The sequence below is a fragment of the Salmo salar genome, chromosome ssa04, assembly GCF_905237065.1.
Source record: "Salmo salar chromosome ssa04, Ssal_v3.1, whole genome shotgun sequence".
NCBI lineage: Eukaryota > Metazoa > Chordata > Actinopteri > Salmoniformes > Salmonidae > Salmo > Salmo salar.
This window is the reverse complement of record NC_059445.1, coordinates 84,001,818-84,027,781: the sequence shown is the minus strand read 5'-3', so window position 1 is coordinate 84,027,781 and position 25,964 is coordinate 84,001,818. Positions and strand designations below refer to the sequence as shown.

Genomic DNA, 25,964 nt, shown 5'->3' with positions numbered 1-25,964 from the left:
AAATACTAAATATAGAGATGTTTTTATGTTAAATGCACATGTTTAATATTAGTGGACTGAATACATCTCTGTGTTTATATTTACTTCCTGAAGTGTTTCCATTCCCATTGAAGTGATGCTCTGTTTCTGTTATTTCTCATGGTTTTCTATTTGATGAGGAGGCCCTATTGGAATTTATTTCCCCAACTAAAGTCCATTATTCACAGTTCACCAATGATTATATTGTTATTCTGTACCAACATGAATGTCAATCAAAACTTACTATGCAGTAAGGACAATGTAATAAAGTTTATATTCACCTTCACCCACCAGTGAACGGGTATTGTACTGGAGTTGTACTGTACTCAAAGTAGCATACAGATCAGATCAACTCCATGACCACCAGTAGGTTACTGTAGCAGTCTGTATCCACTAGGATGAGCTCTGTCTCCAATATTACAGTTTAACAGCCACAGAGACTGACTTGTAGTCATGTAATTTACAAGTTGAGTGTTGGGGTGGTTTTACAAGAGAGATTTTGTCAAAGACAGTATGAAGATAGGGTAAAACTGCTTCTTCAATAGAAATCCCGGGTAACACTTGATGTCTAGTAAAGCTCAGGCGTAGAGAAGCAAGTCGTCGGGTCGAATGGTCGTCTCACGCCGAACTGCGCATGTGCAGGCCGTCAACTCAAAGGCACTGCTTCGATATAAACTTGTTATTGACGAAACTTAAAACGTGTCAGTTCATCATTTTCACGAGGTTGTTGTAATAACCTGTTCAACTACTTAAAAAAACAGTCTTGTCGAATCTTGTGCCTTTTGATTTTGTGAAAATGAACAACTAAGGTAGATTTTTTCACTTCTCTCATTGACTTCTCAAGCACCAAATCCCGGCCTGTTCTGTTCAGTCTGTTTCAGAAGCGTTCCTGGAAGTCTCGCGATGTCGCGCCTCTGGGTTTAGAAACTCTGTGATTTGGTCTATAAAACAGGGTGTAACACCCCGGTCTACATCTTGGCAGAGACACATATACGTATGTTGTATACCTGGTTCCTATTTTGAACATCTACGTGTCATTTTCTGTCTTTTTGACATCCATCAGCAAGCTTCGTTGACTTAAGGTAGGCTACTAACCCTTATTTCAACTGTAGACCTAAATGGTTGCTTAGCAAAACCTTTACTGGGAAATCATTAAAGCTACTATCCGCTTTTGGTGAAACTGGCACGTCTGATTGTGATATTACAACAACGAAGAAATTACTTAAAACAAAGAACACCGTTTTTTTCTCCATCGGACATCATTGCAAAGAAAATCCTACTGCTGGACGCTCCTCTCCTCCGTTTCATCACTGAAACAATATCAAAGGCGCTGGTGCTGTTTCACCAAATGTAGATTCTAACTTTAATTGATCTTTGAGAAATAACATTGTCCGTCCCTCCACTTATTGTGGTCTACAACTGAGGGATGGGGCTAGGGAAAGCCAGGACTGACAGTCCATGACATCTGCATTATAGTTTTAACCTTACATTTACAAACAAATAAGCGTTTATTTCGATTATTTTATTTCGATTATTTTGATAGCCGCAATGGCATCAAGTCTGTTAATCAACACTGGCATATTATTATCAGACTCCTCTTTAATTCCTGCCTTCCAGAATCCACCTTTATTCACCTATAAACGATCAATAAATCTATCAAACATATTGGTTCAATCAGATGTGGTCAGAGAGAGAAAAGAGACATTCATAAAAGGATGATTCCCCTGTAGATCTTGTAGCACCATAAGGAAATGTTCTAACGTTGTATGCCCTCAGACTTCTAGGACCTATGAGATAAAGTAATGTATAACTTTCATTACTAAAGGATTTATTTATATGTTAGTGTTCTTGAAATGAGAAATTTTGGCAAAACATCTCGCCCCTTTTTAAGTACGTCTTGGAGAACATAAATCCACGATTAAACGTCAAGACATCGCCTCGACATGAAAGATACTTTATAGAACACAATCATTCTATTAATGAATTGCGTTGCGTTGGGATCAAAAACGTTCATCCACCAAGTAGAGGTGACTGACGACAAATGACTACAAAGAGAAGCCATGTGGATAAATAAATGACTATGTATCTCCACACGGTTTAAACGAGGAGTTAAATTTCCCCACATTTAGACTGCTATACAAGAACACTGTCCATATCAGATTTTGCATATAGTTTATGAATTGCCCAACATATTTCTTAATGTCCTTTGTGGTGGGCTATTTCATGAACGGACATTAGTGGGGCGATTTGACACTTGGGGCGATTTGATTTGTGAGTTGCCCATCATGCCCTCCCCCATACCCTATAATTCTGTATTTCTTTGTGATTGTAACTTGTATACAGGTAGACCAGAAAAGCCACATCCCTGATTGGCAGATGAGCGGCAACCCTGATTACAAGCACCTGCTGCTCATCGGTTCTTTACAAAATGCTGTTTTGAATTAGAATAAAGTTGTACCTAAACACCGAAGAAGGCTGTAAAGCTGAAACATTTGTGTATGCTATCCCTGATGCAGTGAAAATAATTAAAAACATTGAGTGATCTTTATGCTATAATTTACTGAAACATTATTGTGACTTCAAAAGCACTTGAACTCAATCATGTCATATTTCCGACTTGGAAAGAGATTCAGAGGAAGACAGCATGACTACTACATTTCCATATTAGTCATTTAGCAGACGCTCTTATCCAGAGCAACTTACAGTAGTGAATGCATACATTTCATACATTTTTCTTTTTTTTCCTCTCCGTACTGGTCCCCCGTGGGAATCAAACCCACAACCTTGGCGTTGCAAACACCATGCTCTACCAACTGAGCCACATGGGAGAACTTCACACTCCCAGCACCATTTCACTTGAACAGACAGATGAGAAAATAGATTTTCACCATCAATATTTTTCTATTTCAAACCTTATTTAACTAGACAAGTCAATTAAAAATAAATTATTTACAAATGTTTATTTACAGTGTTTGTAGATTAGAAACACAGAGGCTGGTGGCAGTTATATTGTCTCAGGGTATTAAAAAAACATTAAAGTTAGCCTTGTTCGACCATCCTGTTTAGTCACGCTGGTGGGTCAGAGATGAGATGCATGTTTGATCACAAATACCTTAATAGCTTCTACTGAGCCTAAGGACACATTTAACAAAATGTAGTCGAAGCAGGCACACACACTTTCTTCAGGAAACAGTACCAAATATACAGTAAAAAATTACTGTTTTGAGAGCAAAAGCATTCACTGTCTGTTTTTGGTTATTTTTCATATCTCATCTCTAAGAAAGTCAGAGACCAACAAGATCAACAAGAGAATGGGTGGAGATAAATCAAAAAACCGAGTGGATAAGGCAGAGAAAGACCTCGATCAAGCCAAAACGGGAAAAAAGAAAGTGAAGAAGGGAAAGACGACTGAAAACGATTACAACCAACTCCTTGCTAAGAACGTGAGACTGGAAACAGAACAAAAGATGGAAGAAGAACGAAGACAGGAGCTCGAGAAGGAAAGACTAAAATTAATAGAACACAATAGACAGCGAGAGAAAGATGAAAGGACCAGGATTAAGCAGGAAAAAGAGATTGCAAAAGGAGATCAGAACACTGTATAAAAAAAGGGCATAAACTGTTTAATTTATCCACAAAATGTATTATTGAACAAAGCACACAATCATTGTAAACTTTTAATATCTACAATTGCACTGCCTGTTTTATTTTCCTCAAATGATGTGCTTAAAGGGATAGTTCACACAAATTACAGTGGTTTTATAACCCTGTTAGCAGTCTTTTGGTTTTGTTTACCTGGCTGCTGTCGCCAAATGCTTTTCAAAACCAATGCCTGTCAATATCTGAGAATCCTCTGTAGCGTTGCAATAAATAGATTCTATTGATGCCTTGTTGTCCGATCTCTTCTGACACTTCACACCTGAGACAGAAAAATCCAGACAGTTTATTCAGGATGTATTTACATTCAACTCTTATAGGCCAGCATTCAATGCAAGGCATGCTTTATATAAAAAGTACATGTATCTTGACCAGAAGCAGTATGTTGGCCAGTAGCGTAATTAGGCCTGGGCTTGTTGTTGTTTTTGGTCCAGCTCTGACCCTTTTGATGGTATTATTATTATTATTATAAAAAAATATATACATTTCAGTCTGAGTTTTCATAACCACACATCAGTTGTTCTATTGACATTTTAATGACTAAAATAAACTATCCAATATACTTTGCTAGGCAGTAGCAGGCACTGCAAGAAGCCCCTGGTGTGACTCAGTGTCTGCTGTGTTTGGTAGAGATATAACACAGTGGACCACTCCTGTCCCTTATCCCCCACCTCTACAGCACCGGTTAGATGTCAATGTCATCACTCATTAAAACACCTCAGAATAACACAGCAAATATGGATACTCAGAATTTCTTCCGAAAGGCAAATAAAGTGAGCAGGTTGAGGCAGTAATGAATCGGTAGAACAGCCAGAAAGTCAAAAGTGCAGCAGCAGAGTTAGCCACAGGTTTGGCAGTAGCTAACTAGTCCCCATCAGCATAAGTGTAGGCTAATGCTAATAAGTTAGCGTTCAGTATCCTAAAGGTATTGGATGTCAGTCTGAGTTATTTAACAGTATATTTAGTGAATGGGCAAGCTAAGAATGTTGATAGAAGTCATGATATTAGGAAAAGTAATTATTTCCAGCGAGTGTATTGGATGGGTTTCGTTTCTGTAGCTAGCTAAATAAATAAATAAAAATAAAAGCTGAGACCGAAGAGATGAGCAAATGTTTTTCTGACTGAAGCACATATCTTCTGACAGTGACACAGCGCCACCCAGTGGACTGAAGCTGAACTTCACTACAACATATTTAACCCTTTATAAAATGAGCAATGCTGAGGTGGTAGAACTGATTAAATGAATCATAGGTCGTATAACCTATATCATTCTACATGTAAACATGCTTGGCTCGTGTTATTTCCATATAGGCTATTTGTGGCGCTCTGCATTAGTATCGATTAGCCCCCGCGGTATGCAACTTCTCAGGGAAGTCAGGAACCAATATACTCAGTCAGTTAGGAAAGCTAAGGCTTACTTTTTCAAACAGAAATTTGCATCCTGTAGCATTAATTCCAAAAAGTCTTGGGACATTGTAAAGTTCATGAAGAATAAGAGCACCTCCTCCCAGCTGCCCACTGCACTGAGGCTAGGAAATACTGTCACCACCGATAAATCTACGATAATCGATAACTTCAACAAGCATCTTTCTACTGCTGGCCATGCTTTCCACCTGGCTACCCCTACCCCGGCCAACAGCTCAGCACCCCCCTGCAGCAACTTGCCCAAGCCCCCGCCCCGCTTCTCCTTCACCAAAATCCAGACAGCTGATGTTCTGAAAGAGCTGCAAAATCTGGATCCCTACAAATCAGCCGGGCTAAAAAATCTGGACCCTCTCTTTCTAAAATGATCCGCCGAACTTGTTGCAACCCCTATTACTGGCCTGTTCAACCTCTCTTTCGTATCGTCTGATATCCCCAAAGATTGGAAAGCTGCCGTGGTCATCCCCCCAAACTGTTATAGACCTATATCCATTCTGCCCTGCCTTTGTAAAATCTTTGAAAGCCAAGTTAACAAACAGATCACTGACCATTTCGAATCCCACCGTACCTTCTCCACTGTGCAATCTGGTTTCCAAGCTGGTTATGGGTGCACCTCAGCCACGCTCAAGGTCCTAAATGATATCATAACCGCCATCGATAAAAGACAGTACTGTGCAGCCATCTTCATGGACCTGGCCAAGGCTTTCGACTCTGTCAATCACCGCATTCTTATCAGCGGACTCAACAGCCTTGGTTTCTCAAATGACTGCCTCGCCTGGTTCACCAACTACTTCTCAGATAGAGTTCAGTGTGTCAAATTGAAGGGCTGTTGTCCGGACCTCTGGCAGTCTCTATGGGGGTGCCACAGGATTCAATTCTCAGGCCGACTCTTTTGTCTGTATATATCAATGATGTCGCTCTTGCTGCTGGTGAATCTCTGATCCACCTCTACGCAGACGACACCATTCTGTATACATCTGGCCCTTCTTTGGACACTGTGGACACTATTTTGCAACAAAGTCTCCTTCACTCATGCTGCCAAACATACCCTCGTAAAACTGACTATCCTACCGATCCTTGACTTCGGCGATGTCATTTACAAAATAGCCTCCAACACTCGCCTCAGCAAACTGGATGTAGTCTATCACAGTGCCATCCACCAAAGCCCAATATACTTCCCAACACTGCGACCTGTATGCTTTCGTTGGTTGGCCCTCACTACACATTTGTTGCCAAACCCACTGGCTCCAGGTCATCTATAAGTCTTTGCTTGGTAAAGCCCCGCCTTATCTCAGCTCACTGGTCACCATAGCAGCACCCACCCGTAGCACGCGCTCCAGCAGGTATATTTCTCTGGTCATCCCCAAAGCCAACACTTCTTTTGGCTGCCTTTCCTTCCAGTTCTCTGCTGCCAATGACTGAAGTGGAGTCCTCTCCCTCTCTAACATTGTAAAAATCACATCATCATCTGCACATCTATCACTCCAGTGTTCACGCTAAATTGTAATTATTTCGCCTCTATGGCCTATTTATTGCCTTACCTCCCTACTCTTCTACATTTACACACACTGTACATGGATTTTCTATTGTGTTATTGACTGTATGTTTGTTTATGTGTAACTCTGTTGTTTTTGTCGCACTGCTTTGCTTTATCTTGGCCAGGTCACACCTGGTTAAATAAAGGTGAAATAAAATAAAAATAACTGCCCATTATTAAATTGAAATAATTATTTTAATTATTAATTTAGCTACTTACTTTTTCTATTGTTGCATTGTCGAGAGGTGAACCTGCAAGTAAGCATTTCATTGCACTGTGCTCCATGTATATGACAAATAAATCTCAGCTCACTCGTCACCATAGCAGCACCCAATCATAGAACGCGCTCCAGCAGGTATATCTCACTGGTCACCCCCAAAGCCAATTCCTCCTTTGGTCGTCTTTCCTTCCAGTTCTCTGCTGCCAATGACTGGAACGAACTGCAAAAATCTCTGAAGCTGGAGACTCATATCTCCCTCACTAGCTTTAAGCACCAGCTGTCAGAGCAGCTCACAGATCACTGCACCTGTACATAGCCCATCTGTAAACAGCCCATCTATCTATCTATCTATCTACCCTCATCCCTATACTGTATTAATTTATCTTGCTCCTTTGCACCCCAGTATCTCTACTTGCACATTCATCTTCTGCACATCTACCATTCCAGTGTTTAATTGCTATATTGTAATTACTTCACCACCATGGCCTATTTATTGCCTTAACTTACCTCATGTGCACTCACTGTATATAGACTTTTTGTTTTCTTTTGTTCTACTGTATTATTGACTGTATGTTTTGTTTATTCCATGTGTAACTCTGTGTTCTTATATGTGTCGAATTGCTATGCTTTATCTTGGCCAGGTCGCAGTTGCAAATGAGAACTTGTTCTCAACTTGGTTAAATAAAGGTGAAATAAAAAGTAATTAAAAAAAATAAACAAACTTGAATTTAGACCAGAGGGAGGGCAGCCAGACAGAGAGGGGAAAAGATGGCCAGCTTTGTGGTTATATTGTACGCTGAACAAAACTATGAAAATACATAGGCCTTAAATTGTGTCCTCAAACGTTTTGTAATCTAAAAATCTCACATTAGCTGGTAGAACTGAAGAGGTCTTACAACTCATTCCATTCTACAAGTACATTTGGCTTATTTCCATAAAGCCTAGGGGGCTATGCAGCTTATCTGTCGTGTTTGGAGTTGCGTTGCGCTGTTATGTGAACACTTGCATTTGTCTTTAGTTGAGTTGCCCTTGTTGTGTCTGTATACTAGGATAGGGCTGTAACTGTACAGGTATACCTACCAAACCGTTCGACACGGGGACCACTGTTCGGTCCGCACTGTGAACCTGAATGAATACTAAAAACATTTTTTTAAATAATAAAAACGCCATGCCTACGCTGCGTTGTATGCCACTGCTTCGTGAGTAAAGCTGAAAAAATACTGTAGGTTATTCGGTTAAAACAACTACAATTTATGCACACATTAATCAAAATGTGAATGTTAACTGTCGGATTTAAAATTCTCCTTTTGTGAGGTGCAGCTCTGTAGATGGCGAGTGGTGGGATCGATAAACCAGAATTGGAGGATCCTCCATCGTTTAAATCTCCCGATTGGAAACATTTTGGTTTCATCGTCGATTATAACAGCGATGGACAGAGTTGTGGATAAAATGTTAATATGTTCTCTACTGCTCGAAGAGAATAGCCCAGAGTTGCGCGTGTACTACAGTCAGTCATAGAGCCTCCGTGTGGTACCATAATAATCATATTGGCTGATAAATACCCTAGCTATGACAAGATACAAGTTTGTATTCTAGCACAAATCGTCTTGTTATGATTGGTTTCTATTTCTCCCTGCGTCCTCCTTATTCTTCTTCTGTGCGTTTTATGGCAGTTTACACACCAAAAGGTGTACTGCTGCCACCAACTGGACAGTTTGAAAATCAAAACATTTAAATAAAATAATGTAGTAAATAAATCCATACGTAATAGTGAAACTAAGTCAATCCACCCTAATAAAAATAGTACATTGCCAAAACTAACAAAACTCCCACTTCCTTCCTTCTTTTAATTCTCCATATCTCCCTTCTCAGGCTTGAGGACCTGATAGGGTGGTACGGCTTGTGCCAATATTCCATGTAACTCCTTCGCTGAGAAATCTTTCAGCCCTGGGAACCGCTCCGCGGCAATCACTATGATTTCTATCTTCCTGGAACTTCTCTCCACCTTGGCAGTGCCATTAATTACCACAGCTATAAAAGCCATACAATCCACCTTCTTAATCTTTAAAATGTCAGCATTCTGCAGCCTAGGCCTATCCACTAAAATTGACTCTTCTGATGCACCATTCAAACCCTCAACCGTCTTCACAGCTGCTGCTTATGAAATGCTCTGTACAACCCCGACTTTTGGCCACCTCATTCTCTTTCACCCTTGTAAAGTATTCAGAAGATGTGGCTTCATGGTTCCCACCGCAATTGCAACATGTCACATATTCATCATTTTTATAACACATAATATGATCTTTTCCACAACTTGGACATCTCGGCTTCTCCCAAACACTTGCTACTTGACCAAAAGTTTTACAATGATCCCATAGTTAATATACCCTAATTGCACTTGAGTAGGGAGAGACTCCATATCAAAAAAACAAAAGAACAGATAAACTCTTCACTTTTTCTTCAATCACCACACGATTCATCCGACGTGCATCAATCACTCTCTTCAACATCTACTTCCCTCGATACACCAGATATTACCCCCTTGATAGGGTACGCTGTTCCTAAAAGACACACACACACACACAACACTTCAAACTTATCAAAATCGGGTGAGAAGCAACACAAGCCCGCCTCTAGTGATCCGTTCAGCCTTCACTCTACCCAGCACTCTCTCCACCAGTTTGGATATCTGAAATGGATTCCTCAAGATTGGTCATTCGTTTAGCTGCTCCTCATTTACAAACGGTATTCCTACAAGATACGAAGTGACATTCTCTTCTCTGTACTCTACTTTGCTCCTTTTTCCATTCTTTTGGACAATATTCCAATTCTCCTTGATTCTACCGCCATCAGATTCAGAATCCACTTCATCATCTGCTTCCGCCATCTTTTTCACTAATTCACATCCTAGTGACGCTTTCTCTGTTACCAGGCAAACTGAGGCAAACCTGTCAGCCTTTTCTCCAAAACAAATGTCAGAAAAATACTTCCCGCTCTCCCTGCCTCCTTGCTCCCGTGTCACTCGCTCACAGTACATATACCGCAAGGCCCCTCCTCCGCCCATTCTCCCATACGCTGTATCAGCTCTGGTTAACAAAGTAGCAAACAAATGGACTTTTCTGCTCTTCCCTCACTCGGATCAGATCATGTCTATACGGAACTGGTTGTCCTCGGGTCAACCAGCTGCACACATCCCATTCGTAATTTGGGTTGACTTTGGATATCCCTATGGGTCTAGTTAGGGACCATCGGTACATTTATTTATTGACAGTCCCTAACTAGTCCCGGAGCTAGGCTATCCAAAGTTAGGTGGTACACCAGCCACCTGAAGCTAATTGGCAAACTCTTCACACCTGCGAACACACACACACACAAATCAAACCACACCCCGAAACTAACTCACAGTTGAATTCAGTCATGGCTGCTAGCATTTCTTAATGAACCAAATCTAAAACCAGCCAAAACCATGAAGAGCAGTCACTGTTTAAATCTAGCTGATGCCGTGTTGCACCTCTTCCTTGCAGATGACAACGGATGAGAACAGCAGGCCAGTGTAGCACTTAGTACAGCAGCAGCCAGGGGCAAATGGTAGGGAAGAGGAGGATTTAGGTGACCTAGACACAGGCCCAAAACAAGTTAAGCTACCTCAGTATCCCCTTGGCCATTCTGGATGGCAGAACTAAAGAGACCCAGCAGACAAGACACAGAGATAGATGGCAACAGAAGAGTAGATGAGGCACAAAACACAGACTGCAACACAACAATAGGATAATATGATGGAGTCACCAGAAGAACATAGAGACCGTAACAAACAAGGACCTGAGACGGCAACAGACGAGACACAGAGAAAGTGACAGAGGGTGGAGAGAGAACAAAGCTGGGTTGAACACACAGTAGACTATCACTTTAAGCTGCTCTATAGATTCTAATTTGTTTTATTTATTTGCACAAATGAGATGAAATACAGATAGCGAGAAAGTAAAACATGGTTTACAAAGAATTGCAGGGGAGGTGAGAGAGCCTGTGAAATTCCTATTAAAACAATTGTGTACTTTTATACTTACAACCAGGACAGGATTAGAGAGGACAAAAGACGGCAACAGAAGAGGGCAGAACGAGTCACGAGAGACAGCAACAGACAACGCAGAGAAAGTGATGGCGATAGGCAGAGGGGTGAACACACAGTAGACTATCACTTAAAGCTGCTGTATGTATTCTAATTACTGCACTGTGTGTGTGTGTGGGGGGGGGGGGGGGTGTTTGGATACTGTGGGATTCTTTAATCAGTTTGGCTCATTGAACAAGTCAGTCTGTTTGAAGGTTTTTTGGCAATACACTGTAGATCAAAAATGTAATCATATCAAATTGTATTTGTCAGATGCGCTGAACACAACAGGTGCAATACAACCTTACCGTGCAATGCTTACTTACAAGCTTTTAACCAACAATGCAGAGTTTTAAAAAGTAAGACATTTGCTTAATAAACGAAAGGAAAAATATGGTTTTCCAGACTAGACCCACAGTAGCTACTGTAATTGAGTACTGGCAGTACTGGCTGTGGGAAGGTGCAAGTTAACTGAAACATGTAATCGCTCAATGTTGCTTCCAGAGAGACATCAGAGATTGTAACATACTCTGTTTCACGGAAACATGGCTCACTCGGGATATGTTGTCAGAGTCGGTACAGCCAGCCAGTTTCTTCATGCATCGCGCACGACAGAAACAAACATCTCTCTGGTTAGAAGGGCGGTGTATGCCTGATAATTAACGACTCATGGTGTAATCATAACAACATACAGGAACTCAAGTCCTTTTGTTCACCTGACCTAGAATTCCTTACAATCAAATGCCAACTGCATTATCTTCCAAGATAATTATTTTCGATTATAGTCACAGCCGTGTATCTCAAGGCCATCAGACTGTTAAAAACCTCTCTGGGCTAGGCGGGACGAATTCGTCCCACCTACGTAACAGCCACTTGCAGCCTGTGGCGCGATTTTCAAAACCTTAAAAATCCTATTACTTCAATTTCTCAAACATATGACTATTTTACAGCTATTTAAAGACAAGACTCTCGTTAATCTAACCACACTGTCCGATTTCAAAAGGCTTTACAACGAAAGCAAAACATTAGATTATGTCAGCAGAGTACCAAGCCATAAATAATCAGACACCCATTTTTCAAGCCAGCATATAATGTCACCAAAACCCAGAAGACAGCTAAATGCAGCACTCACCTTTGATGATCTTCATCAGATGACAACCCTAGGACATCATGTTATACAATACATGCATGTTTTGTTCAATCAAGTTCATATTTATATCAAAAAACCAGCTTTTTACATTAGCATGTGACGTTCAGAACTAGCATACCCCCCGCAAACTTCCGGGGAATTTACTAACAGTTTGCTAAATTACTCACGATAAACGTTCACAAAAAGCATAACAATTATTTTAAGAATTATAGATACATTACTCCTCTATGCACTCGATATGTCCGATTTTAAAATAGCTTTTCGGATGAAGCACATTTTGCAATATTCTAAGTACATAGCCCGGCATCACAGGGCTAGTTATTTAGACACCCACGCAGTTCAGCCTTCACCAAAATCACATTTCCTATAAGAAAAATGTTCTTACCTTTCTTGTTCTTCGTCAGAATGCAGTCCCAGGACTTCTTCTTCAATAACAAATGTAGGTTTGGTCCCAAATAATCCATCATTATATCCAAACAGCGACGTTTTGTTCGTGAGTTCTAGACACTATCAGAATGGTAATCCACGGTCACGAGCATAGCGCATGGCGTGACAAAAAATGTCTAAATATTCCATTACCGTACTTCGAAGCATGTCAACCGCTGTTTAAAACCAATTTTTATGCCATTTATCTCGTAGAAAAGCGATAATATTCCGACCGGGAATCTGCAATAAACTAAACAGCCGAATTAAAATACTCCACGGGGGCTAATCGCGCACGCGCCCTCACTCCATTGTCACCTAATGGGACACTTGAATAAGATGATAATCTGTTTCAGCCTGAGGCTGCCTCGTCAACCTTCATGATTTTCCCGCGTCCTGAGAGCCTATTGGAGCCCTGGGAATTGTCACGTTACAGCTAAGATCCTTACTTTTCAATAAACAGATGCAAGACGCACGACTCCCTTGTCAGACAGGCCACTTCCTGCATGAAACCTTGTCAGGTTTTTGCCTGCCATAGGAGTTATGTTATACTCACAGACACCATTCAAACAGTTTTAGAAACTTTAGGGTGTTTTCTATCCAAACCTGAACAATAATATGCATATTCTAGCTTCTGAGTTGGTGTAGGAGGCAGTTAAAAATGGGCACATATTTTTTTCCAAAATTCTCAATACTGCCCCCCTAGCCCAAACAGGTTAACCTGTTTAGGATAGGGGGCAATATTTTCACGGCCGGATAAAAAACATACCCGTTTAAACTGGTTATTCCTCCTGCCCAGAAACTAGAATATGCATATAATATAATTGTTTGATTTGGATAGAAAACACCCTAAAGTTTCTAAAACTGTTTGAATGGTGTCTGTGTATAACAGAACTCATATGGCAGGCAAAATCTAGAGAAGATCTCTATACAGGAAGTGCCCTTCTGACCATTTAATGCCTTTATAAAGACACTGTCATTGAGCACTTCCTATTGCTTCCACTAGATGTCCCCAGTCTTTACAAAGTGGTTTGAGTCTCCTACTGTGAAAACGACAGAATGAGACGCTGTGGAAAGTGGTCACATGGAGAGGGCCATCACCATTATGACGCCAGCGCCCTGGCTACCCTCCCCTTTCGAAACGTTTAGAAAGACAATGCAATCGTCCCCTTGAATCTTATTGGAGCTCTGGTTGAAAAAGGCCCTAAAGATCTGTTATACAACGTTTGACATGTTTGAACGAACCTAAATAAAATAAAAAAGCATTTTATTGAAAGAGGAGTCCCGCGGCCGACGGAAGTTTTGGGAGCAGCCTTCAGAAACGTAACAAGAACAAGCTATTGGGACGTAAAGGATTAACTTTTCGAACCAAAATACATTTGTTGTGGACCTGGAATCCTGGAAGTGCTTTCTGATGAAGATAATCAAAGGTAAGGGATTATTGACAATAGTATACAAGAGTAGATTTGATATGCGATTGTTCCAAGATGGCGCTGACCTGTAAACGGTAGCCTATTTTTCTGAGTATCGATCCCCTTTTATCGCAAAGTGTGATTACCCAGTGAAGTTATTTTTAAATCTGGCATTACAGGTGCTTTCAAGAGATATTCATCTATAAATCTTAGAATGACAATATTATATTTAAAAAATGTTTTCGAATAGTAATTTAGTAAATTGTAGCGCTGTTTCACCGGATGTATTTGAGGAAAATAGTTAGTCAACGTCACGCGCCGACGTAAAATGCTGTTTTTATATATAAATATGAACTTTATCGCACAAAAGAATTCATGTATTGTGTAACATGATGTCCTAGGAGTGTCATCTGATGAAGATTGTCAAAGGTTAGTGCTGCATTTAGCTGTTTTTTTGGTTATTTGTGATGCATGTGGTTGGTCGGAAAATGGCTATGTGGCTACTTTTACGATATACTCCTCTAACATAATGTAATGTTTTGCTTTTGCTGTAAAGCCTTTTTGAAATCGGACAACGTGGTTCGATTCAGGAGAGGGGTATCTATAAACGATATAACAGTCCTATATTTGAAAAAAAAATTCTTAAATGTTGTTATGCTAATGGTGATAGGATTTTTCGCTGGATGTCCCGAGCCCGACGAGGTTTTAAGCTAGCTCGAAAAATGGGTATCTAATTATTTCTGGCTGGGTACTCTCCTGACATAATCTAATGTTTTGCTTTCGTTGTAAAGACTTTTGAAATCGGACAATGTGGTTAGATAAAGGAGAGTCTTGTCTTTAAAATGGTGTAAAATAGTCATATGTTTGAAAAATTGAAGTTTTGGGGATTTTTGAGGAGTTTGTAATTCGCCACGCCCTATCATTGATATTGGCTAGGTGTTCCGCTAGCGGCACATCTAGATGTAAGAGGTTAAACAGCCATCACTAACATAGAGGTTGCTGCCAACATACAGACTCAAATCTCTGGCCACTTTAATAAATTAACTTAAAGGTAAAGGTATCACTTGTCACTTTAAATAACGCTCACTTTAATGTCTACATATCCTACATTACTCATCTCACATGTGTATATACTGTTTCTACACCATCTACTGCACTTGCCTATGCCACACAGCCATCACTCATCCAAATATTTATATGTACATATTGTTATTCATCCCTTTACGTGTGTTTATAAAGTAGTGATGTGAATTTGATAGATTACTTGTTAGATATTACTGCATTGTTGGAACTAAAAGCACAAGCACTTCGTTACACATGGTTAGCAGATGTTAATGAGAGTGTATGTGATTTGATCAAAAATGAAACCAAATTCAGCTGTTGAAATTCCTTTATTTTTGCCAGGGGAGAATGCATACGGACCCCCTGCTAGCTTTGGGCTAAGCCTCCAATGTCTTCAAATCCTAAACACCTCATGATGTTAGCGTGGCTTGTAGTTATATAAATTATGTCATCTTCTATTTAGACTATGACGTAAGGTTTTATTTCTCCATTGTTTACAAACAAGAACGTAAACCATGGTTTACAAATACATTTCAAACTATCCTGTGAATATTATGGACTGTCACTCCTTCAGAGTGCTGTCTATGAATTTGAGAGGGTTTACCAGCCTCATCTAAAAGCTAAGTTGTATGCCAAAACAAGAGGTGTGGCTGCCATTTTGATGAAGAATGAATCCAGAGTGTAGAGAAACTTTTTTAGGTGTTTTCACAATTGTAATATGTCTCCTCTATTACTTAAGTCAACTGTTAAGGTGGATTGTTTAAGACTGTATTATGTCCACCAGAAAGACATCAACATACAGTGCGTCTTTGTTTTGTTTCTGCAGTTCGTTTTTTCCAAAGAAATAAGAGCACCAATCGTTAGGGCTCCAGAGTCCTCTTCCTCTTCAGAAAGAACAACAAGACTGGAGAACAAAGATGTGAGTGACTCAAATGTTTGTATAACATACTGTATCAGTGATATTTTACACACGCTGCATTGCCTGGGAAATGAGCAAAAAAACATGATTTTATGTCGACGGCCAAACTTTGTTGCAATTTTCTAATACTGTGGCTGCAAGTAACCCCAGTTCTGATATGCTTTCAGAACACTGAGTCATGTCCGACTCGGAGACCATCGAGCTAGCTGCTCTGGGCCGACCTTCCAGCTGGGGATGCTGTATGACTGTCGTAGAGATGTCCTCATTCCAGGTACAGGGAAACAATTCCTCTTTGGTTTGGAGGTAATCAGTGTGCATCATCTTAAATTCATTGACAGTGTTTCCACCACTGAGTTGGAGAGAGGGCACACTGTTCTAGCACAGGGAACACCATTGAGGGCTTTCACCATTTTAAAGTAGTTTCTATGGATTAAGCAATAATCAGCAGGAGGGGTCAGCCAATGAATTGCACTCCTCACCAGACATTCCATAACTGCAGATGTCAGTAAATCACCAATCTTGACTTTATACCTGTTCAGACTATACACACTCCACACAGTAGGTGGTGATATGCACCTTTTCAGTTTATTTACAAACTGCTAATACACTCAGAAGTTGAAGACATTGGGGACAGCCACCAGCCACCAGCTCATTAGCGTTGCTGCAGTTCCGGCCCCACCCCATTCCCGCTTCTCCTGAAGTGCATTCCCACTATCCTTGGTAGCTATGTTGACGTGTGTGTTTTATGTGGGATTATCCAATTGTGAAACAATAATAAAAAGGAATCTGCCAATGAAATTATTGTATTGTTTTGTATTTTGTGAGTGACAAAGATGATTAGCGATTAAGGCAGTAGCCTAACCTAGCCTGTTAAACCTTAGCTAGCTACTACTAGTGGATTTAATTTTAGCTAAAAGTAATCTATAGAGATTTGAAACAATTTGCTACCATGTCTAAGAGACGACAACTACCAGAAGCCTGTGTGGAGAATTACAAAAATAAATAAATAATAAATAAATATCTTATATAAGTGTAATTGTAACAATTATGTAGTCGTACCATGTATGATAACAGGTGGCATATTATTAATAAGAAACTCGGTTTCCTACTACAGGTAGTTGGCTGCATAGTGATAGCAACATTGTAACTCTCCGATGCAGGGGTTAAAGTGAAATTCCCTTCTGCCTGTTAAGGGACATATGGGCATAATCATAGAATTACATGTACAATTGGAGCCTATTCGTTTGCGTTTACTGAGTAGAGTAGAGCCAACTGAGATGTGGGGTTCACTGGATTTGTATTAAAACTCTTAGCCTTGTCTAAAGCCTTATGTTAATTTGTCCACCCAAAGGTAATTTAACAAAAATTAGGGCCTAGATTAAATCAGAACTCTATAGAAAATCATTGTTTTTGTTCAGGCAATGTCAGAGGTGTAACTGCATCAAATCTCTGAGTGGCTGTTCTTGTGGTCATTGTCACAAAACCACACCCATCCTACCGGTGTTAGAAGTTCAGAAGGAGAAAGTGTAGACTATATAGAAATAATGACACATTGAAAATGATTAAATGAAACAATAAGGATTGATCTCATCCTAATGGATGTGTACTGTATATTACAACACACATTACTATGTTCAACCTTGTCAAACGGATGCATGAGATTTCTAATAATGAGACTCAGTGTATCGAATGGCAATGTCCGCGTAGCGATAGGTATAACGCTGGGAAACGCTTGTTGATTTGACAGCTACAACACAGTAACACCTCTGACATCGCCTACAGGTCTTTCTATAAGCTAGAGTACCAGTGAGGATTTCCTGCGGTAGACAACTGACAGATACAGCTGTTGATATGTAATTGATATAAGGAACATTCAATAAAATTCACAAGTTAATTTAACAAACTCAGTTTAACCCTTTCTCATGGTTGTGACTTGACAAATTTGGCCAAAATCATGTGACATAAAAACACTACATTTCTTACCTTGCATTCATGGCAGTGTTAGTTATGTCATATATTAAGAATTTATCAGTTAAATGAGACATTGAACTTGATACAGTAGGGTTCTAGGTTCTAGTTCAAGCCGTGAAAATAGGGCCGGATTTAGAAATCATAGACCCCTGGGCTTTGTTTTTTAAAATAATGCACACTGACTCACATAATGATGGAGATGAAGCCATAGGCTACCCACGGTGATGGCCATTGTGCTTGCTGTGGCAATAACCCATCTCAAGATGAGCGACTTTGAATAACAGTCCTGCTGTTAGCTAGAAATTGGGAGTTGAGATTTAAAAAATATTTTATCTATATACAGATTAGTCATCTCTTTTCAGCAGTAGGCATTTGGTTTCCAAACTATAATTTTTTTCCCAGGATTGTATTTTGAAATCTGCAAAAGGCAAACAGACAGTTGCAACCAGCCCTAGAAATGTACTGAACAAAAATATAAAACGCAACATGCAACAATTTCAGACGTTACTGAGTTACAGTTCATATAAGGAAATCAGTCAACTGAAATAAATATATTAGGCCATAATCTATGGATTTCATATGACTGGGAATACAGATATGCACCTTTGCAGCGCGACACATCTCCTACCCATAGAGTGGATCAGGCTGTTGACTGTGGCATGTGGAGCATGGTTCCACTCCTTTTCAAAGGCTGTGCGAAGTTGCTGGATTTTGGCGCGATATCAGATACTGTATAAAGGTAAGACACAGATGCAGACAGGCTCAGGAGCAGGCAGAGTGGTCAGGCAGGTGGGGTCAGAGTCAGGACAGGCAAGGGTCAAGAGGGCGAGAAAGGAGGGTGAGAAAAAGAGACTGGGAAAATCAGGAGCCGAGACAAAAAGATGCTGGTTGACTTGACAAACAAGATGAACTGGCAACAGACAAACAGAGAACACAGGTATAAATAAACAGGGGTTAACGGGTAGCCTAGTGGTTAGAGCGTTGGACGAGTAACCGAAAGGTTGCAAGATCAAATCCCCGAGCTGAGTAGGGAAAAGCTGTCATATGCCCAGTTAACCCACTGTTCCTAGGCCGTCATTGAAAATAGGAATTTGTTCTTTAACTGACTTGCCTAGTAAAATAAAGGTACAATTAAAAAAATGGGGAAGATGGGTGACACCTGGAGGGGGATGGAGACAATCACAAAGACATGTGAAACAGATCAGGATGACACGGGAACTGGAACACGTCGATCCAGAGCATACCAAACATGCTCAATGTCTGACATGTCTGGTGAGTATGCAGGCTATGGAAGAACTGGAACATTTTCGGCTTCCAGGAATTGTGTACAGATCCTTGTGGCTGTGCATTAACATGCTTAAACATGAGGTGATGGCGTCGGATGAATGACACGACAATGGGCCTCAGGATTTCGCCACGGTATCTCTGTGCATTCAAATTGCCATCAATAAAATGTGATTGTGTTCGTTGTCCGTAGTTTATGCCTGCCCATACCATAAACCCACCAGCACCATGGGGCGCTCCGTTCACAATGTCGACATCAGCAAACCACTCGCCCACACTACGCCATTCTCGCTGTTTGCCATCTGCCCGGTACATTTGAAACTGGGATTAATCTGTGAAGAGCATACTTCTCTAGCGTGCCAGTGGCCATTGAAGGTGAACATTTTCCCACTGAAGTCGTTACAACGCCGAACAGCAGTCAGTTTAAGACCCTGGTGAGGATGACGAGCACGCTGATGAGCTTCCCTGAGACGGTTTCTGAAAGTGAAAGTGCAGAAATTCTTTGTTTGTGCACAGCCTCAGTTTCATCAGCTGCATGCCAATTGCACGCTCCTTCAACTGGAGACATTTGTGGTTTGTGTTGTGACAAAATTGCACATTTTAGATTAGCCTTTTTATTGTCCCCAGCACAAGGTGCACCTCTGTAATCGTCATGCTGTTTAAACAGCTTCTTGATATGACACACCTGTCAGGTGGATGGATTATCTTGGCAAAGGAGAAATGCTCACTAACAGGGATGTAAGGAAATTAGCTTTTGTGCATATGGAGAATTGATGTGATATTTTATTTCAGCTCATAAAACATGGGACCAAGACTGTATATTTTAATTCAGTGTACAATCCATAGATGGCTGTTCCCATTCAAGTCAGGACTGGCATCCGTTGCTAGTGTACCCATGAGTTTAACAGTCTAATTTCCAGGGTTAGAGATTCCAAAACCATTCTATGGATTATAGGTCTATGGCCACAATGCAACAATCTGTAATCTGTATATTTGACATGCATTCTGACCAAATTGCGGCCTTCCCAACTGTAGGCAACTGGTAACTGCCAAAATAAAGGAAACACTTGAGTAAATGAGGGCTACAAATAATGTCATGGTGTACGGTGCATTTTCCTGCCATGGTTTAGGTCCACAAGTAGAATCTATGCCAAGGAACATTGAAGCTGTTCTGGCAGTTTGTGGTGGCCAAACACCCTTAGGACACTACAGTGCATTCGGACAGTATTCAGACCCTTCACTTTTTCCACATTTTGTTACATTACAGCCTTATTCTAAAATTAACCAACAAAATGTGGAAAAAGTCAAGGGTCTGAATCAATGGGACATCCATCTCTGCAGCACTCCACCAATCAGGCCTTTATGGTAGAGTAATCTCAGATAAAATCAAGATTGAACTCTTTGGCCTGAATTCCAAGCGTCACGTCTGGAGGAAACCTGGCACAATCCCTACGGTGAAGCATGGTGGTGGCAGCATCATGCTGTGGGGATGTTTTTTAGCAGCAGGGACTGGGAGACTAGTCAGGATCGAGGGAAAGATGAAAGGAGCAAAGTAAAGTGAGCGCTGTAACCTTCAAGTAGGTTTTGATTTTGCTAGGACACTGTGGACAGAGATGGTGGATGGGCGTAGGCTTCTGTCTCTGAATCCAACGGTTGCAAGTTAAAATCCAGTGATTGAAAGTTGTTTTTGAGATTTTTGTTTTAAGCCTTATCCAAACCTTATTCCTTACCTTAAACCTTTTGTAGTTAATGCCCAAACTAAACCCTAACATACAATTCAGAGTTAATGCCTAAACTTAAACTTCACCTTAACTTTTTGACGTTTGCAACAACTTCGAAATTTGACGTTTGAGAAACATGGATGAAAGTCTAATTCTGACGTGAGACTGTGAGAGAAAGTTCTATATTTAGCAGTGAATCCGCCGATCGAACATGGCTGAAACACGTCCAATGGCTCTATCAAACAAGGACAACCATGTCTACACCCACAAACATATATAGTGTGATCAGTATAACATAGAGCCTTATACTGTGATCACTATAACATAGAGCCTTATAGTGTGATCAGTATAACAGAGCCTTATAGTGTGATCAGTATAACGTAGAGCCTTATAGTGATCAGTACAACATAGAGCTGTAACGAAATGCCACAAATCAGGACTACATGTACTTTTAGATTTCACTAGCCTGTGGTGATTTTAGTTGGAGACGTGGCCACGCAGTCATGGGTGAACAGGGAGTACAGGAGGGGGCTGAGCATGCTGAGTGGCGATTTTAGCATGTAAATGTTGGTGGGGAAACTCAAACACATTTTTTTAATGCATGCCAGCAAAACCACAACACAACACTAAACAACACATTAATTGTGCTATAGTGGTGACAAATGGTTCCCACAAACTGTTAGGGCCTACATAAAGCTGTCCCAACAGCAGAGCTTTCTATTCAGCACCATGGAGGGAATCCTTACCACTGCTACACCTGGTTATCAGAGGAGCCTTGTCTGGCAGCGGAACAGTTCATTCAGCCTCATTTACTGCCTTTAAAAAACATAGCTGATATGGCTGACTTGCTTAAACAAATGTGGTTTCTACTGACAATTGAAATGTACAAACTATGGCATAAGGGAACGATGAGCAGATAAGAGGCAAGCCATAATTTAAATTAAGACACTAATGAGTGAGCTAAGATGGACGTAGTCAATATAACTAATCTCAGCAAAAAATAAACGTTCTCTCACTGTCAACTGTGTTGATTTTCAGCAAACTTAACATGTGTAAATATTTGTATGAACATAACAAGATTCAACACCTGAGACATAAACTGAACAAGTTCCACAGACATGTGACTAACAGAAATAGAATAATGTGTCCCTGAACAAAGGGGGGGTTAAAAGATCAAAAGTAACAGTCAGTATCTGGTGTGGCCACCAGCTGCATTAAGTACTGCTGTGCATCTCCTCCTCATGGACTGCACCAGATTTGCCAGTTCTTGCTGTGAGATGTTACCCCACTCTTCCACCAAGGCACCTGCAAGTTCCCGAACATTTTTGGGGGGATTGGCCCAAGCCCACACCCTCCGATCCAACAGGTCCCAGACGTGCTCAATGGGATTGAGATCTGGCCTCTTTGCTGGCCATGGCAGAACACTGACATTTCTGTCTTGCAGGAAATCACGCACAGAATGAGCAGTATGGCTGGTTGCATTGTCATGCTGGAGGGTCATGTCAGGATGAGCCTGCAGGAAGGGTACCACATGAGGGAGGAGGATGTCTTCCCTGTAACACACAGCGTTGAGATTGCCTGCAATGACAACAAGCCCAGTCCGATGATGCTGTGACACACCGCCCCAGACCATGACGGACACTCCACCTCCAAATCGATCCCGCTCCAGAGTACAGGCCTCGGTGTAACGCTCATTCCATTCGACGATAAACGCGAATCCGACCATCACCCCTGGTGAGACAAAACCACGACTCGTCAGTGAAGAGCACTTTTTGCCAGTCCTGTCTGGTCCAGCGACTGTGGGTTTGTGCCCATAGGCGACGTTGTTGCCGGTGATGTCTGGTGAGGACCTGCCTTACAACAGGCCTACAAGACCTCAGTCCAGCCTCTCTCAGCCTATTGCGGACAGTCTGAGCACTGATGGAAGGATTGTGCGTTCCTGGTGTAACTCGGGCAGTTTTTGTTGCCATCCTGTACCTATCCGGCAGGTGTGATTTTCGGATGTATCGTGTTATTACACATGGTCTGCCACTGCGAGGACGATCAGCTTTCCATCCTGTCTCCCTCTAGCGCTGTCTTTGGCGTCTCACAGTGTGTACATTGCAATTTATTGCCCAGTCCACATCTGCAGTCCTCATTCCTCCTTGCATCATGCCTAAGGCATGTTCACACAGATGAGCATGGACCCTGGGCATCTTTCTTTTGGTGTTTTTCAGAGTCAGTAGAAAGGCCTCTTTACTGTCCTAAGTTTTCATAACTGTGACCTTAATTGCCTGCCGTCTGTAAGTTGTTAGTGTCTTAACGACCGTTCCACAGGTGCATGTTCATTAATTGTTTATGGGTCATTGAACAAGCATGGGAAACAGTGTTTAAACCCTTTACAATGAAGATCTGTGAAGTTATTTGGATTTTTACGAATTATCTTTGAAAGACAGGGTACTGAAAAAGGGACGTTTATTTTTTTTGCTGTGTTTACCTTGAGTGGCCCAGCCAGAGTCCGGACTTGAGAGACCTGGAGAGACCTGGAAATCCTTGGAGAGACCTGGAAGTTGCTGTGCAGCAACGCTCCCCATCCAACATGACAGAGCTTGACAGGGTCTGCAGAAAATTCCCTAAATTCAAGCTAGTAGTGTCATACCCAAGAAGACGCGAGGCTGTAATTGCTGCTTCAACAAAGTACTGAGCAAAGGGTCTAAATACTTATGTAAATGTAATATATATATATATATATATATATATATATATATATATATATATATATTATATTATATATGTATATGTATTTATAAATTAGCAACATTTACTAAAAATCTGTTTTTGCTTGTCATCATGGGATACTGTTTGTTGATTGAGGGAAAAAAACTAAGGCTGTAACGTAACAAAATGTGGAAAAAGTCAAGAGGTCTGAATACTTTCCAAATGCACTGTACCTATTTGAAGGTTTATGTTGAATTTGAAGAGGGATTTTAGGGTGGCGCTAGTGTTAGCTTCACAAGTATCTGCACCTGTCACGGCTTTTGAGAGTCATGATGGCTCGCAGTGATGATGCAAAAAATGTACTATTGATTGAAATAACTACTGTATTGATGAACTCATGAGTAATTAACTTTACACTCACCGCTGATAATGTCTTGATAAATAAATAAATACAGTTTAAATTGATGAATTACAAAAAGTAGGAACTTTCTTTTCAGAGAGGAAGGATGAGATTCTGTTCAATGAGAGATGAAGGAACATAATGTTGCTTTCTATAATGTTAATGAATAAAGCATGAGAATGATTAAGGTTAATATTATAAATTCCAATAGCACGAGATGATAAACTATTAATAAATTAATAAATAAATTAGTAAATTACTGTATAAAACAACAATATTAACATAAAAAGAAATATAACAACTAACAACAGTTGTATCACCAACTGACCTCTGACCTCTCCCTCCATCATATACACTGAGTACTAACAGTTATGAACACCTGCTCTTTCCATGACATATGCAGTAAAGTTATGTTGGATTACACAGAAATTATGTCAATTTCCGTGGAACTATCTTAAAAAAATGAGGTTGCATGAACACAAACAAAATAACGAAATGAATTTGATTTTGAGAGGAAATGTCTGTGTCATCGGCCCCCTGAAGTCAGTCTTCTCTACCAACGCGGCACCCCTGGGCCTGGTGCTGGGGGATGTTGTCATAGGCAAGAAACACCTCTCCGCCATGCTGCACCAGCCCTACCCCAGGGTGGTGAGCAGTAAATACATCAAGGGTCGGTTCAAGAAGGCCGGGATTTTCCCCCTAAACCGGACGACCTATGACCACACCCAGGTGGTGAAGATCACAGCAGCGGCCCCCATCGGCTCCCCCACAGCAGTGACCACTGCAGCCCCCAGGGTGGGTTCCCCATGTGGAATGGTGGAAGCAGAGAGAAAGGCTCATGGTGGGTTCCCCATGAGATTTTAGGATTAAGGGAAAAATAAATAGAAGCAGCGAAAAAAGTAGGAGAAAAAGGCAGGCTGGCAATACCCCATAATGACATAGCAACAACAGGTTTTTAGACATTTTTGCAAATTGATATAAACAAAACCTGAAATAAAAAGATTGACATAAGTATTCAGACCCTTTACTCAGTACTTTGTTGAAGCAACTTTTGCAGCGATTATAGCCTTGGGTCTTCTTGGGTATGACGCTACAAGCTTGGCACAACTGTATTTGTGGAGTTTCTCCCATTCTTCTCTGCAGATCACTCTCAAGCTCTATCAAGTTTGATGGGGAGGATCTCTATGTACTTTGCTCCGTTCATCTTCCCCTCAATCCTGACTAGCCTTTCAGTCCCTGCCGCTGAAAAACATCCCTACAGCCTGATGCTGCCACCACCATGCTTCACCATAGGGATGGTACCAGGTTTTCTGCAGATGTGACGCTTGGCATTCAGGCCAAAGAGTTCAATCTTGGTTTCATCAGACCAGAGAATCTTGTTTCTCATGATCTGACTCTTTTCGGTGCTTTTGGGAAATTCCAAGCTGGCTGTCATGTGCCTCTACAGAGGACGTCGAACGCGGGAGGGGAGGAGCGGGAGTAGACATGACAGATGCACTGGAGTCAGTAGTTACTTACCGTAAGGACAATGTAATAAAGTTTATATTCACCTTCACCCACCAGTGAACGGGCATTGTACTGGAGTTGTACTGTGCTCAAAGTAGCATACAGATCAGATCAACTCCATGACCACCAGTAGTCTACTCTAGCAGTCTGTCTCCACTAGATCAGTGGTTCCTACCCAGGGGTACTAGGACCTCTGGGGGTACTTGGCCTTTCCACAGGGGGTACCTGAGAAGACTCATGAGACCATAGGCTGACTGTTAAACTGCACATGAGGGAGTACTTCAGGACTAGAGAATAAACTCTGTCTGAAAATGTAACTGTATAACAGCCACAGAGGCTGCCGTTTAGTCATGTGATTTACAAGAAGAGTGTGGGGATGGGGTGGTCATATGTTTTACAAGAAAGAGAGATATGGTCAAAGACCGTACTGACTGAAGATGGGGGGTGTAGCGGTGTTGTT

General features: G+C 41.1%; 1 long non-coding RNA gene across 1 annotated transcript; it reads left to right on the top strand.

The window, feature by feature from the left end:
* Positions 1-959: 959 nt before the first annotated feature.
* On the top strand, positions 960-2,501 carry LOC123742507 (uncharacterized). The gene is made up of 2 exons (XR_006769690.1): positions 960-1,100; positions 2,362-2,501. It is a non-coding gene; the product is annotated as an uncharacterized lncRNA (long non-coding RNA).
* Positions 2,502-25,964: the final 23,463 nt, after the last annotated feature.